The sequence below is a fragment of the Labeo rohita genome, chromosome 7, assembly GCF_022985175.1.
Source record: "Labeo rohita strain BAU-BD-2019 chromosome 7, IGBB_LRoh.1.0, whole genome shotgun sequence".
In the NCBI taxonomy this organism is placed as follows: Eukaryota; Metazoa; Chordata; class Actinopteri; order Cypriniformes; family Cyprinidae; genus Labeo; species Labeo rohita.
In genome coordinates this window covers 34,154,046-34,168,048 of record NC_066875.1, presented here as the reverse complement: position 1 = coordinate 34,168,048, position 14,003 = coordinate 34,154,046, and the positions used below count along the sequence as shown (strand labels likewise).

The following is a 14,003-nucleotide window of genomic DNA, read 5'->3' as shown; positions in this document are numbered from 1 at the left end:
GATAACAGTTAAAACCACAAATATAGCACCTAAAAACCAAATACATTTCTAAATACACTATAGCTTAATCACAAAAAATACTATATTAATAATATAATAAAATTCCACACATATACCCACATTTCTGACAAAATACGACTGTGCAGTTAGTGCTACTACAGTAAATCTGGTAAATGATGGTGATTTGTAGATTAAAAAGCCCTCTGACTGTATCGTTGCACACAATGTTTTTCCTGTTTGTCAGTGCTGTTTCATCTGGCTTTAAACCGAGTCATTTGTGTTTTTCGCTAAATTCAAGCACTTCACACTAGATCACACAGCACTGTTTAGTAACCAAAACTCGTCAGAGGGTGAACGCATATAGATCTAGTCTAGTCATATGATTTCGCGCCGTGCCGCCGTTTAAACTTTGATCCGAGCGGATAAACGACTTTAAATGACTAGCTCTCTTTTGCTCCACTTTTGCCGCATAAACATTATATCGAACATTTATCGAACTCTTGTTAACGCTTATCGAGGAAATCGATCTATCGATAATTATCGTTACTGATTTATCGCTCAGCCCTAAATATAAGAATTTTTTTCAACTCCACATTTTGCTGACTGATTCAATGCCACTTTTGTTTATCTTTTGGTGAGTCAGTATGAAAACCACAGCAATTAAAAAGCATCCATTACATGATCGTGATTATCATTGTACCTGCAAAGGACATTTCCTGAGACATTCTTGATTGGACTTTTTTGAGTCGTAGTGTGAGTGGGTCTGCACGGCTGTTAGGATACTTTGTGTTGCAGCCCTCAAGTGAGATCTTTATCTGTAATTGGAGAGTAATTACAGTCTCTCCACTGCTGTATCTTGTTCTTTGAAAGCACCTGTGAGACATGCTGCTCCTCCCATAGCTCCACAGCAGGAGCTGCCACATCTCACTGCATCTGATTAGAAGAAGTGAGAGGTGGGCTATACTGTGTGTGTGTGTGTGTGTGCGCGCATTAGCGAGCCTGGTGGGCATGAGTTTGATCACATCCGCTTTTCTGCTTATTTTGCAATAAGCGGGCTGTTTTTCCTCCTCCAGCAGAAATCCACCCAAGACCATCCACAGAGAATTGTGGCATTTCCATTTATTGATGTTTGGCTGCTATTTCATATACATTTGTTATTCCGCACTCTGAATTTCAAAGAGAATAAGAAAAAACCCATTATGCAAATTCTGTCCTGTTCTGTTAAATGCACTGAATGTCTCAGGCACTAATGCTGCACAAAATATTTCACCCTCGTTCAAAGAAGTTTAAAGACACAAATGTATGTACGCCTACAACTGTATTTAGACGCTTTGTCGTCCAAGGCTTCAGCGACATTGAGTGTTTGAAAAACATTTAACCTTTGTTCAATCCAATTCATTTGAGTGTCTGCTGCATTATTCCATATCAAAGTTCTAGCGCGTCACAGGTCCTATTGTGTCCGCGATGTAATTCAATTCTTGGATGAATGCGTGGTTATTTAGCATAGAATAGAAGTTCCTTGGAAATGCAGAAGGAATGCTGTATTTAAAGTTGAATACTATAAATGTCCTTCATTTGAATGAATGAATGATAGATTGAAGAGATTGGGGCGGGAAAAAAAATTTGCTCTTTATTCACCGCCCAACCAAATGTGATAACTCTCAGGAGGATTGTGGGGATTTTCAGCAATAATGTCCATGGCAAGAGCTGTAGTCTATGCCAAGAATCATTTACAAATATGCAGTTGAGTATAGACTATTTGTCAATATTGACATGAATCTGGGTGGTGTTCTCTCCACAGGACTACTCCAAATGCTCTCTGGTGAATTGGAGGCGACTGTTTACTAAATGTCTAGAAGTGACTGAATTAATTAGCGTAAAACTGTGCGCAGCATTTCTCCATAAATTTGTCAAAACATGATGTGTTTTGGAGTGGCTCAAATGATTCCATTCTGTAAATGGCCACCTGTTTCAAAGTGAAATCGGAGCGGCCGGAGTGATTTTTTTTTTTGTTTTTCTTTTAAACTATGCTGACCTTGTCTTTGGAATGAAAGCTATGTTGACCCTGGAGTTTGACAGCTTGACAAAAAGTTCTGTTCTTTGCTTTTTTGAATCGAGCCTGACAAAACTCCAGTCGCAGAGAGAGAGAACTGCCGCTCAGCTGTGGAATAAACAGAGATAAAACAGTGCACAAAGAAAGCCAAAGAGCATTTAGCAGTGAAACACCACAGATGGCCCCTGTAAGGTCAAAGGCATAATACAATCCATGAACCTAATGTGTGGACGCAACCGTACGTCCCCTGAAAACAAAACGTTTACATGAAATTAGGCCTGGTTTTGCAGTACTCTTAACCCTTTTGGCAACATGAAAAAATGCCAAAGGTTTTATAAAGGGCTATATATTATAAACATTTATTATACATTATAAACAGATTATAATGCTGTATTACATACTCTCAAAAAATGTATTTATTTATTTATTTATTTACACACACAGCTGTTTTTTTTTTATTTTTGTTGTTTAGTGATAGTTGTTCATGAGTTCCTTGTTTGTCCTGGAGAGTTAAACTGCCTGCTGTTCTTCAAAAAAATCCTTCAGATCCCACAAATTATTTGGTTTTCTAGCATTTTTGTGGATTTGAACCTTTTTCAACAATGACTGTATGATTTTGAAATCCATCTTTTCACACTGAGGACAACTGAGGGACTCATTCGCAACTATTACAGAAGGTTCGAATGATCAGTGATGCTCCAGAAGGAAAAAACATGCATTAAGAGCAGGAGGGTGATAACTTTTTGAATTTGAAGATCAGGGTAAATTTTACTTATTTTATCTTCTGGGAAACATGTAACTATCTTCTGTGGCCTCTGAAGGGCAGTACTAAATGAAAAAAATATTATATTTAGGCAAAATATGAAAAATGTACACATCTCCATTCTGTTCAAAAGTTTTCACCCTCTTTCATCCCTCTCAATGCATAGTTTTTCCTTCTGGAGCATCAGTGTGCGTTTGAATCTTCTATAATAGTTTTAGTTCTATAATAGTGAGTCCCTCAGTTGTCCTCAGTGTGAAAAGATGGATCTCAAAATCATACAGTCATTGCTGAAAAGGGCAATTATGTGTTTGATTTTTAATTTACAACCTATTTTTGGTTAATTTTAAGATAGCCATATTGTAGTTTTTAATCAATAGTTGAGTTAAATAAAACTACCCAGAGGGTTGGGTTAAACATTTAAACCTAGTTACTAGTCTCTGGGATTGTCCATATTTCACCCAGCATTTTTAGAGTGTAGATTTAGGCGTAGGTTATTGGTTTTCCAGTAAAATCTAAAATTATTTTAAAAGATATTAATTAATAATGTCATTGTTAAAACTCTACTAACATATATACTACCACTGAAAAGTTTGGAGTCAAATATTTTAAAAATCGTCTTTTATACTCACTCAGACTACATTTATGTGATCAGTAAATACAGTAAAAACAGTAACATTGTGAACCATTATTACAAATTAAAATAACTTTTATTTTATAATGTAATCAGTTTCTGTAATGGCAAGCTGAATTTTCTCCACTTTTCAGTGTCACATGATCCTTCAGAAATCATTCTGCTATACTTATTTGTTGCTTTAAGTGACATTTATCACAGTTTTAAACAGTTGTGCTGCTTAATATTTTTAACGTCTTTTTTGTAACAATGTAAGTCTTAACTGTCACACTCGAATTTAATGCTCTTACTGAAAAAAATACTATTTTCTTCAAAAAATCTAACTTCTGAACAGTTGAATTATTTTTCTTTTGTGAAATAGTATCATAATGCATATTGTAGAGGGGTAATATTTTGAAAATAAGGACAGAACAATTGTTGCAATTATCGTTTGCCTAGTTTTTCTCTTGCACACATGGCAATGTGACGGATACATATAAAGCATTGTATTGAGGATGGACTGACATTCTAATAACTTTCTGTGCATAAAGAATCCCTTTTTGGTGCCTCCAAACTAGCTTCAGTTTCTCTCGAGTCCCTGAAGCTCCTTTAGACTGTGGAACAGGTCACACTGTAGCCAAACCTGTATGGATGCATAGAAGCATATGGAGCTGGAGAAGCCGCCACGTTGTAACATGCCACATTAGACATCTGAGGCAAGTAGCATATGCCAGTTAATGATTTCTATGCACCTGTTCTCCACTCAGTAATTTTCTTAGTGATATCCATTGTGTGCACCCAACAAATCAGCTATGAAATCACAAATTCACTCCTCTCTGGATCCAGCCACGTCTCTTCGGGCGCTAATAATTCAAAGGCACACAATTACTGTGTTTTAAGTCTTCGTGTTGTCTCGACATGGCATTCCCAACACTGCAGGGATTCTCATAACGTCTGCATCTGACTTATGCATTCACCTAAGGGAGGCTGAGATTCTAATACAAAAGGTACTTTGAATCCAAAAATGGTATCTTATGCTCTTTTATCACCATTGATTTACTATCTATATTTTCGGAGAGAGGTGCTGAATAATTGAGGAGGTCGGCTCAACATCATTCAGTGTTCTTTTATACACATTCCTGCATATCTAACAGAAGAATAGATAAAACTGGAACAGAATGTAGGCGGATAATACCTCCGAGCCCCGCCACAGCTTCAGTAGTACAGCAGAGCAAAGATTTACTCGCGATCTAAAATGTCAAGCCGTCTTTGTTTGTTCTCGACAACAATAAAGATGTTAATATTCACCGAGACTAACGTTTTGGCTTTCGGATTCAAACAAGCGAACAAGATGAGAGAGAAAACGCAACTGTTCCAGACAAACGATTACTCCTGCGTGCGTAAAAAAAGAGCTGTGCGCAACAAAGCAATGAGACGTTTTCCCTAAATGCCCGGCATTTACAATACCTACAGTGAATTGGCTTTTTGTAAACATAAATGAGGTAAATGTCCTTGGGCTTTTCAGTTGATCCAACAGTTCTTTTAACTTCAGGAAGCCTTTTTGCTGCACCTCTCACATCAAATTAAAGCAAAGCACTGTCTCAAGGCAGAAAAACACAACACTTCGGCTTGCTTTTCTTGCTGCGTTTGCGAAACCTGCCAATTAATCATTGATGAAACCATTTAATGAGGCTCACCTAAAGCTTCTAGTGTTCTGCACCGGCTCCGTACTACGCGTTTCTTAAGGGGGTTTTCAAACGGGATGGGAAGCTTGTGAGCATATTTACCCTCCATTAACAAAGTCTCTTGAAATTGTCTTCCAGGGTCAATAGTAAGAGCCTTCACTTTCAGTTGGAAAAGCACAGTTAACAATCTATAATCTAATTTGACCAGAAATGTTCTGTTATTGCACTTATCATGTAGAAACACAGGGCGAGTTGATTTGTCCCAATGTAAAACTTGGACGAAGTCTTGCACCATTGGTGTTTGATCAAAGTCGAATCAAATTCCAACGTCTCGACAGGGGATCTGGGACTTCGTCATTTAGATTTGCATTTATGTAGATTTACACTAATTGGAAAGAACATATTCATAAACCGTCCTAGAGTAAAGAAGCCGAAGCCCTCAGTCATGATGCAATTAAGAGCATGTAGCTTTCTTTCATTTAAACATTTAATCAATCAACTGTTCCTTGTTAACTTGAAAGGAAATATAAATGATAATACTAATAAAAACTTTGATGAAATCTAGAGTGACAAGTCATATTTAGGTCAGCAAATGAGAACAGAGCGTCCCACTTTGCAGATCCAAATGGGACCGGGATGATTTGCATGTATGCAAACGAGGCATGTATTAATTACATAACTTCACTGTAAAAGTGCAATGCTTCCTTGGCTGTTCTTGCTTCCTATAAGGAGCCAGTCAGAGATGATGGCGCTAACTGTATTTTGGAGTATGTGGAAGATAGAGCGTTTTGTCCTCGGACTCAAAGTGACAAAACCGTTTTATGTTTGACCTTGTGAAACATGCACGATCTACAATGACCGCTTTCACAACACTCTTCTGCCATTATTCTCTTGCTTTGTAACCTTACAGAAAGATTGTGCTTACAGAACAAAACACACAGATCGTTAGTCTTTTTTTTAAGGGCAATCAAATGTTAGAAAAATCCTGGGAATGGAACTTAACTGTTCTCACAAAACATCTTTATAGTTGAGAAGAAATTTCTGATTAAATCATTTTGAAACAATACTTTATGTTCCTTTTATGAGTGTTCATACAAGACAAATGTGTGTATGTGTGTGTGCAATAATGATAGTTACAATTTTAAAGATTTTTCCTTCCACAAACTAAAATTAAGTCACTGATGTCCAATGCTGTTTGAAACCCATTTAGTTTGGAATATCACTCTTAAAAAAAGAAAAAAAAAAAATACAGCACTGGGTTAAATGTAATTAATGTACTGTACTTGTAATTTTATGGAATTTATTTATTATTATTATTATTATTATATAAGTGTTTAACCTGTATTTTGAATTTGGCTAATTAAACTTACTGGATAATGTTCCAGTAAAGAGCTGCCAACTTTTCTGTCATTATACTAGTGAAACTGTAAAGTGCATCTTTTTTTGTTTTGCAGAAGAGAGTCATACAAGTTTCGACGACTTGAGAGTGAGTAATGATTACAGAGTTTGTATTTTGGTGTTAACTAACTATTTAAAGGTGGTCTTTGTGTTTCAGAGATGTCTACAAAGAGTTCGGAAGCTTAATATTGACGATCCTATGCACACGTCTGTTGTACAATACTTGTATATTTAATTAAAATGTTCATAAACTCTTCAAAAGGTAATAATGGATTGGGTTTTCCAACCGCTGACATTTAAAACCTCATCCTGTGTTTCCAGCCACATAATGGTTTGCAGTTTGTCATTTTCTTTTTTTTTTTTTTTTTACACACAGACCCTGAGTGATGCTGAAACCCTCTGGACTATACAAGTGTGGTTTAAAAAGATGTTTTGGGGAATCTTCATCCAGTGTTAAATCTCACGGAGCAACACAGACACGGTTCTGTAGATTTCATCTAAAAATGTATCGCTCATTAATTAAACACATCAGACGTATTTGCATGGCTCCTGCAGATATGGAAATGTCTGAAATGAGTTTTTAATAGAGGCCTCTCGTACGCACATCCTCTGTGAGGCGTTTGAATCTAGCAGACAAATATATTTGTGAAGTGTTGTTTGCTAGTTCTCAAGTAATCACAGCAAATCATATGGCAGCTTCCATATTTCCTTTGACAGAAGACTGCGGCCTAATTAAACATGCAGAACTGGAGAAGAACACATGTTAATTTAATGTAACAAAAATGTTGATTTTTATGCAGGCCTTTTTAAAATATTAATAGGCTAGGCTTGAATTTCACGATGCATCAAAGCATTTCACCATATGCTAATGTGATGAATGCTGCCTCTTTCTCTAACGAGCTGGACAGAACATTGGTCCAGACCAGACCTACAGGCTTGAACCCGCTCGCTCACACCCGCAAACTGCTTAATTACAGCCTCATAGTTCAGAAAAGACCTTGTGATTTTTAGATTTCGTCAAAGGGACCGCAGAAAAAACGACTTATACATTTGTTCGGAGCTAATTAGTTAAGACCCGAACACTTTTAGAGAGACGAAAATGAATCATGTCCTTGTTAAAACCTATAAGTATTTGAGTGACTGTTTCGCACAGTCAAGGCCAAACTACATCAGAAGCAATAACCGAGGATTAAATAAAACAAACTTACAATTTATTCATGAATAGAATTTGCTTTTAAAAGAAGTTTTATTACAGCTCTCTAATACGTTTGGTGGTCTTTTACACATTGACTCTATCAGGTTTGCAATTTGGAGAAAGTCATTAGTCAGAATTTCTCTTTTAATTAAGACTTACTGGTGTAGTAGGTCCTCTACTGAATAACCTGAGTAGCAGCCACTTGCGTTTTTCCACTTGCATTTTTATAACGCGTTAACAACAAAACTGTATGAAATAATAAATAAAATTGTTTTGTTTAATAATCCAGCTAAAGCGCAAACCGTTAACTTAAGGGTTGGTTTAAGAACACGTTCTGCTTGACAAAAACCAGAGGTGCAATTCCTCGAGTAACCAATGGGTGGCGCATCAGTCCTGTACATCGCTGAGCGGCGTCTACCTGACACTGTACCTGCCTTCTGCAGGAGTGCAACTCCCGAAATTATTCAGCGCAACTCTGTCCGTAAAAAGTAAGACGTTCCTTTCAATACGTAGTCCACCAAAATATATTTTAGAACCGAATGATTAAATAATTATTACCTGACATTAGCTACATTTCTGAGGTGGTCTCTCAAAATTGTTGGAGCGCCCTACCTACACAGTGAACACATACAACTCCTAAAAACGCTGTCTAGTCAGGCTTTAAGACACAAATGTGTTTACCTTCAGAGAAACGCTTGTCTTAAAAGCTTTCGTCTGCGTTTTTTTTTCTTTTATGAAGTGTTTTGCGCGTTGGCAGTTTGAATGCGCCTGTTTACATTTCTCAGCTTGTGTGAGAGCATCGACATTTTATGTCTCTGAAGCAGTCGGAAAATGTGTCTGCACCTTTACATGTTATTAATGTGCAATTTCGAGCTGCCAAACGAATTTAATATTAGAAAGTAGGCTAATAATTATCAGTGTTTGAAAATGGGGGCGTTTGAAGAAACTTTTGACTCAGATATTGTTTTACAGTATTTGGGAAATACTTTCGGTGTCAGCTGGAACAGGCTGTAGAAGAGAAAAGTTTCAGTGCACTGGCGTTATTGCCTTGAAGGCAATGCTTTGTTTGAATAATTAATCTTCTCTTTGGTGTATCTGGGGATGAAGATGTGACGCGTGGATAGGATTTTTCTCAGGAAAAAAGGGAATGTGAAAATGAAAGACAGACAAGAGCCAGAACAGATGTGATGAGATGTTGTGAAAGGATATCTATTCTGGCATGCCCTCTACATCCTTAATCCTCTCTCTCTCTCTCTCTCTCTCTCTCTCTCTCTCACACACTCTTCCTCCCTCCCTCTCTCTCTCCCCCTCTCCCCCTCTCTTTAGCCCTGTGTGACTCTTCAGTTAACAAACAGCATTTTCTTCTGCATCTGCCCTTATCATTGTAAGTACAACATTGTATTATGTATCTATTGTTTTCTTTCGCATTGATATTTTAAGCACAAAATTAATATGCATTTAAAATGATGCACGCAATTCTATTTTCAAAACGCGACAGTTCACACGTATTGTACATGCGATTATTTGCTTTTATAATTTTATTTTTACTGTCTGTCAGTGTGTTGAACCGGACTGTATTTATAGTTTCCGATCTCTGCATGTGTCTGTCAGTGTTGTAGTTTTTTTTAAGCCACGGTCTGTCTAACCTGCATTCCTGAAGTGCGCTGCACATTCAGATACCCAAACTCATCTGACCTGAACTGTGACAGTTTTAGGAGCGAGTAGTTTCTTCACAACTTAATAAAATGTAATTATATAGTGGATCGACTACAAAGATGTTTGGAGAGGAATGTCTCGGTAGTGAGGGAATTTTGTTCATGCACTTTATTTGTAACTTCTTAAATATTTATATGCAGTGTAAATGAAACCGTTTTACAAGTTAAAAGAAATCGAACTGTGTTGTGTTAAATATATATACTTTTTTATATAATAATTTATTAGATTTTAATAGATTTTAAAATCGTTTACCTGAATTCGAATACTATGATTCAATCCATGCTCCTCTCCGTGAAATTAATTTGTAGTGCAATTTTAAATATTGTGTAAAAATCTTTTTTTATTTTTGCATTTATGAGACACTGTAATTGTTTCCCAGTAGTTCCAGGGAGTCACAAGAGGTGAAGAGTTTAAATGCTGCTCAGGATGCCCAGTCTCTGTAATTCATCAATATATCGATCAAATAATTTGCTATAATAACTGAAACATTCTACCAAACATGGTGCTGTTTCAATAAACAGGATTCTTCTGTATTCGGTTTTGTAGAATGACCTGAGATGGCCTGTGGTTATTGACACAAGACTAACTTCAATAATCGTTTCAGGTGTAAAACGTTTTACAATCTTTTAAGACGAAGGCGCGTTGGATGAATAGACGCAAACATCATTCTTTTAGCGAAACTACACTAACATTTTTCAATTTAATAACAATATATATAAGTATGAGGGAAATATTACGATTTCATATCTGCAGTGAGGACTGGTTTATAGCTTAGGTATCTTCAAATTCCATTAAAGTGTTCGCAGGGAAATTTCTCATCAGCAGACCAAGTGAAGTTTATCTATGCATCAGTTTTTTTTTTTAAATAAATAACACTACTGAATGATTTCTAGAGACTACATTAACTACATTAAATAAAAAGAGGTTTGCCGTCGCTTAAACTTTGTTCGACGTGTTATCCACAAAAATAGATTAAAGCAATGGTGGGAAAATACATTGTCTATACATTTTCACCTTCTTATGTCCATGTTTATGTCCCACATTTATTGATAGGCTTTCTGAGCCGCTCCAGCTTATTTCAGTATGACATAATTTGCATATTATATAAAGTTCGGTTTAAACAAAAAAGGTAGCTTTTTTTAACCTGATCATCACTATGAGTGTATCAAATGCAAATATCTAAATGTTAAATTAGTTTTTATAATAACCATATTTCAAATGCATAACGCGTGAATGTTTCCACATAGTGTTTTTACGCACGGGCCTATAATAATATAAAAAAGCAATTACATTCATTTTATGCAATCACTCCCTATACTATATATAACTCAAATGTGCTCCTGATGTTTGAAATTGTATCACCTGAGCCCTGACTTTTTTCCCCTCTTACAATCTCCACTATTCTACCCCACCCCGTTAAAGACTCATTCTCTCTCTCTCTCCCTCTCGCTCTCTCTCTCTCTCTCTCTCTCATGTGTTGTCTGGGAGGGGGAGCCCTGCCTCTTTCCTCAGATCAATGCCCTGGCCACTCACTTTCTGATGTTGCACGACGGGAAATGCTTTGAATACTTGCGACATGGCCGCTTGCATTGATTGCCAAGATTGACAGCAGTAACCATCGTCTTCTGTCGCTTCTGTTTTAGAGTAGAGAGGAAAAACGCGATAAATATACTTACAACTGCTCTCAGCAGTTTTGACAGTTCAACTTCATACAGCCAAAGCGGGATTCCCTCTACGGTCAGTGGAAGCGATACACTTCAGTGTTTTTTTCCCCCTTTCTTTGCTACTACACATCAGTGTACATTATTTTAACCGGCTTCAATACCAATAACGGGATACGGCGAAGACGAGCGCTTGTTTTTGGTACTCTACTCACATCAAGGTAAACTTTTATGATTGGTAACCTGTCGTCCGTGATTTCATGTGTCTTCGTCATGTTGCGTTCATCGTCATTTTGCGTCGTAAAGCTGCAGCTGTTGTATTGATGTATTAACGGTTTTATTACAGAAGCCTTATAGGAAGTGTCCAAACTATTTAAAACGTTTGGCTCGTCCAGGATTGATGTTTTTCTTAACGGTTATTTTTCAGCGGAGAGTGACGCGTGATACTCCGTGCACCGATGTGACGAGGAGCGATTAGTAGCTTTTTTCTTCGCGAACAAACTGCAGAAATCTTGACGACTAACAGAAGAAACTTAAACAGACATTATCCAAGTGGTTCGTGTATGTTATCCCAGCAGTTACAATGTTTTGTCTGTACTTCATTGTCCGCGGTTGAACTATTGTAGTGTAGCTCACAAACGTACGCGCCGAGCGTAAACAATAATTATGCGCAGGTCTGATTACTAACAATGTCCGTATGATTATTACTCCGGATGCGGAACTGTTTAATTAGTTTTATTTCTGAGTAATAGAAAGCCCGTAGTTGTCATCCGGACGGCGGATAAGTTCCTTCCACAGGAGGTAATTTCACTTGTGTCCACAGAGCGGTACTATTCATTGACAATAACGGGAGAAGCGCTTCTATAGGTACAGTACTGGCAAGATCCCGATTCGACGTCGTTTTAACTTTCTCTCAGTTATAAAAATGGATATGCTTTGTGTGTGTAAGATCGGATACAGCATCTGTCCGTAAAGGGAAAAAAACGTTTGAAGGCAAAATTGTTCTTGTGCGAGCATGGGAATTGTTTCTCAACTTTCGCTCGAGGTCAGGCATATTGACCTTTGAAGAATGCATAAGCCATAAATTAAAATGAAGTACTCATCCAAAGCTGATCCATTTAGAGACAATAAGCAACTTGGACAAGCAGACTGCTTTTAGTCTCTCCCAGCGTGAAAAAAACGGTGCTTTGAAACACACTGCATTCAGACTAAAAGTAAGTGAACTCCGGGAATTGTTAACGTGATTATTTATTTGATCAGAATGTGTAATAGTATATTTTTGTGCGATTACGGCTTTTATTAAAAATACCTGGCTTTTGTTTACGTATTTGTCGTTTTTATTTTTAAACCAGGAAGATAGATGTAAAACACTTTAAACAACTAAATTAGACAGTTGTTGAAAATGAAACCCACAGTAAATTTCTATTCAAAATAATTGTATTATTATTATTGTTTTTCCATTATACGCGATTTATACTTTGAATTAGTGTTTGTCCTTGTTCTGCTTTGTTTTTAGTTTTGTGCTACATGATGCTTTTGAGATTTCCAGAAACAGTGCGATGAGGTATTGAGAGGACAAATGGAGCCCAATGTGTGTGAACTCAGTCTGTGGGACACAGATAGCCCATCATCTCATGGGTGTTTCCCAAAAGTAGACCCTCATAGACACAGATAAGCCCTTTTCGACTGCTGCACGAGATGCGATAATATTTTAATACGGAACATAACACAGCACGCCGACGTATGACGGAACTGAAAGGTTTTTAAAAACTCCTGAAGCACCTCACACACGCCAATCAGGGCATTTAAAATATGACAAAAATTATAGGACCAAAATTACTTATTGTTAAACACTTTTCCGGCGCTAGAAAGCCAAACACTCTCTTTTTGCTTTTTAAACGTCAGAGCAGAAACACAAAAGCTTTGTTGTTCTCGCACAGGGACGCAACCTGACACCTTAATTAAACACAGCTTAACTTTGCTAGTTTTTCTCTCCTGAAATTGTGTCCAGTCTGTAAGAATAACCGGGTGTCTAATAATACATTCTTGTCTTAAGTGAGAGGGGGCTGTTTGAAAAACAATCCCCTTGGCTTGTCCCTCTGTTGGGGTGAAGTTGAGCCCGTAATGGCATTTTGTTTTGAGCAGTTGCTGTTAGCTGTTCCCTCATAAGGTAAGATGGCACTGGAGTCCAATGGAACATTTATAATTAGACTGCCAGTTCAGCACATTGTCCTGATTGCTATACAGGGATATGCTGCACTCAATAGAGATAGACTTATTCACTGCCTTTGAGAAAGGGTGTCTGATGCCTGTCCCTTACGCTTATTTACTAATTCAAAAGTCATGCATTGAAAAGACAAACCATGATCGCCTTTATTAATAAAGCAAAATTTAAAAATCAATTAAACGTGTTGTTTGCAAGGTATGAATGTATAAAAATTCCTTCTCTTTTATTATTAACACACTTTACAAATGTACGCATCCGTGTAAATTATTGTATTTTTTTTAAACTTCACGGCTCGCTGTTTAAACTTTAAACGCTCTGTGCGTTCAACCTTATTTGTCATGCACATGTTGGTTTTCCCCGAAAGCTTTTTTTTCTGTGTACAGAAATTAAGTATGAATGAAGGTTTGTGTGCAGTTTCACAACGATATCACGGACAAACGCAGTTTCATTTTCCCTGACATTAAAGCGTTTGAGATAATGACGATCTCTGTTTTTTTTTCAGGACTTTCTGCCCGTGGATTTGGGGAGGAACTTGTGGTTTTGTGCAAGCAAAGAGCATTTCCTAACTGGATCCGGCGAGCAGATACCGACAGATCGCAGACGAACGCTTATGGTGCCAGTAAGTTCAGAGATTTGGATCGTTTTCTCTTCTGCGATGCCTCGCTTGAATTTGAATAGATGTAATGTACTGAGAC

General features: G+C 37.2%; 1 protein-coding gene and 1 long non-coding RNA gene across 11 annotated transcripts in view; both read left to right on the top strand.

Moving 5' to 3' along the window:
* The first annotated feature begins 6,566 nt into the window (after positions 1–6,566).
* LOC127167879 (uncharacterized) lies at positions 6,567–7,124 on the top strand. The gene is made up of 3 exons (XR_007828041.1): positions 6,567–6,597; positions 6,667–6,771; positions 6,886–7,124. It is a non-coding gene; the product is annotated as an uncharacterized LOC127167879 (long non-coding RNA).
* A 1,903-nt stretch (positions 7,125–9,027) lies between these two features.
* Positions 9,028–14,003, top strand: part of sox6 (SRY-box transcription factor 6) — a 163,827-nt gene continuing 158,851 nt past the window's right edge. For 4 of the 10 annotated variants that reach the window (XM_051115009.1, XM_051115008.1, XM_051115004.1 and 1 more), the window contains exons 1-2: positions 10,938–11,302; positions 13,811–13,927. The gene's annotated coding sequence lies outside the window, so the exon portion shown is untranslated. Of the gene's footprint in view, positions 9,089–10,937; positions 11,303–11,422; positions 12,296–13,231; positions 13,252–13,368; positions 13,504–13,691; positions 13,711–13,810; positions 13,928–14,003 lie in introns of those variants that run through there. The other 6 variants (XM_051115000.1, XM_051114999.1, XM_051114998.1 and 3 more) reach the window with 6 other exon arrangements.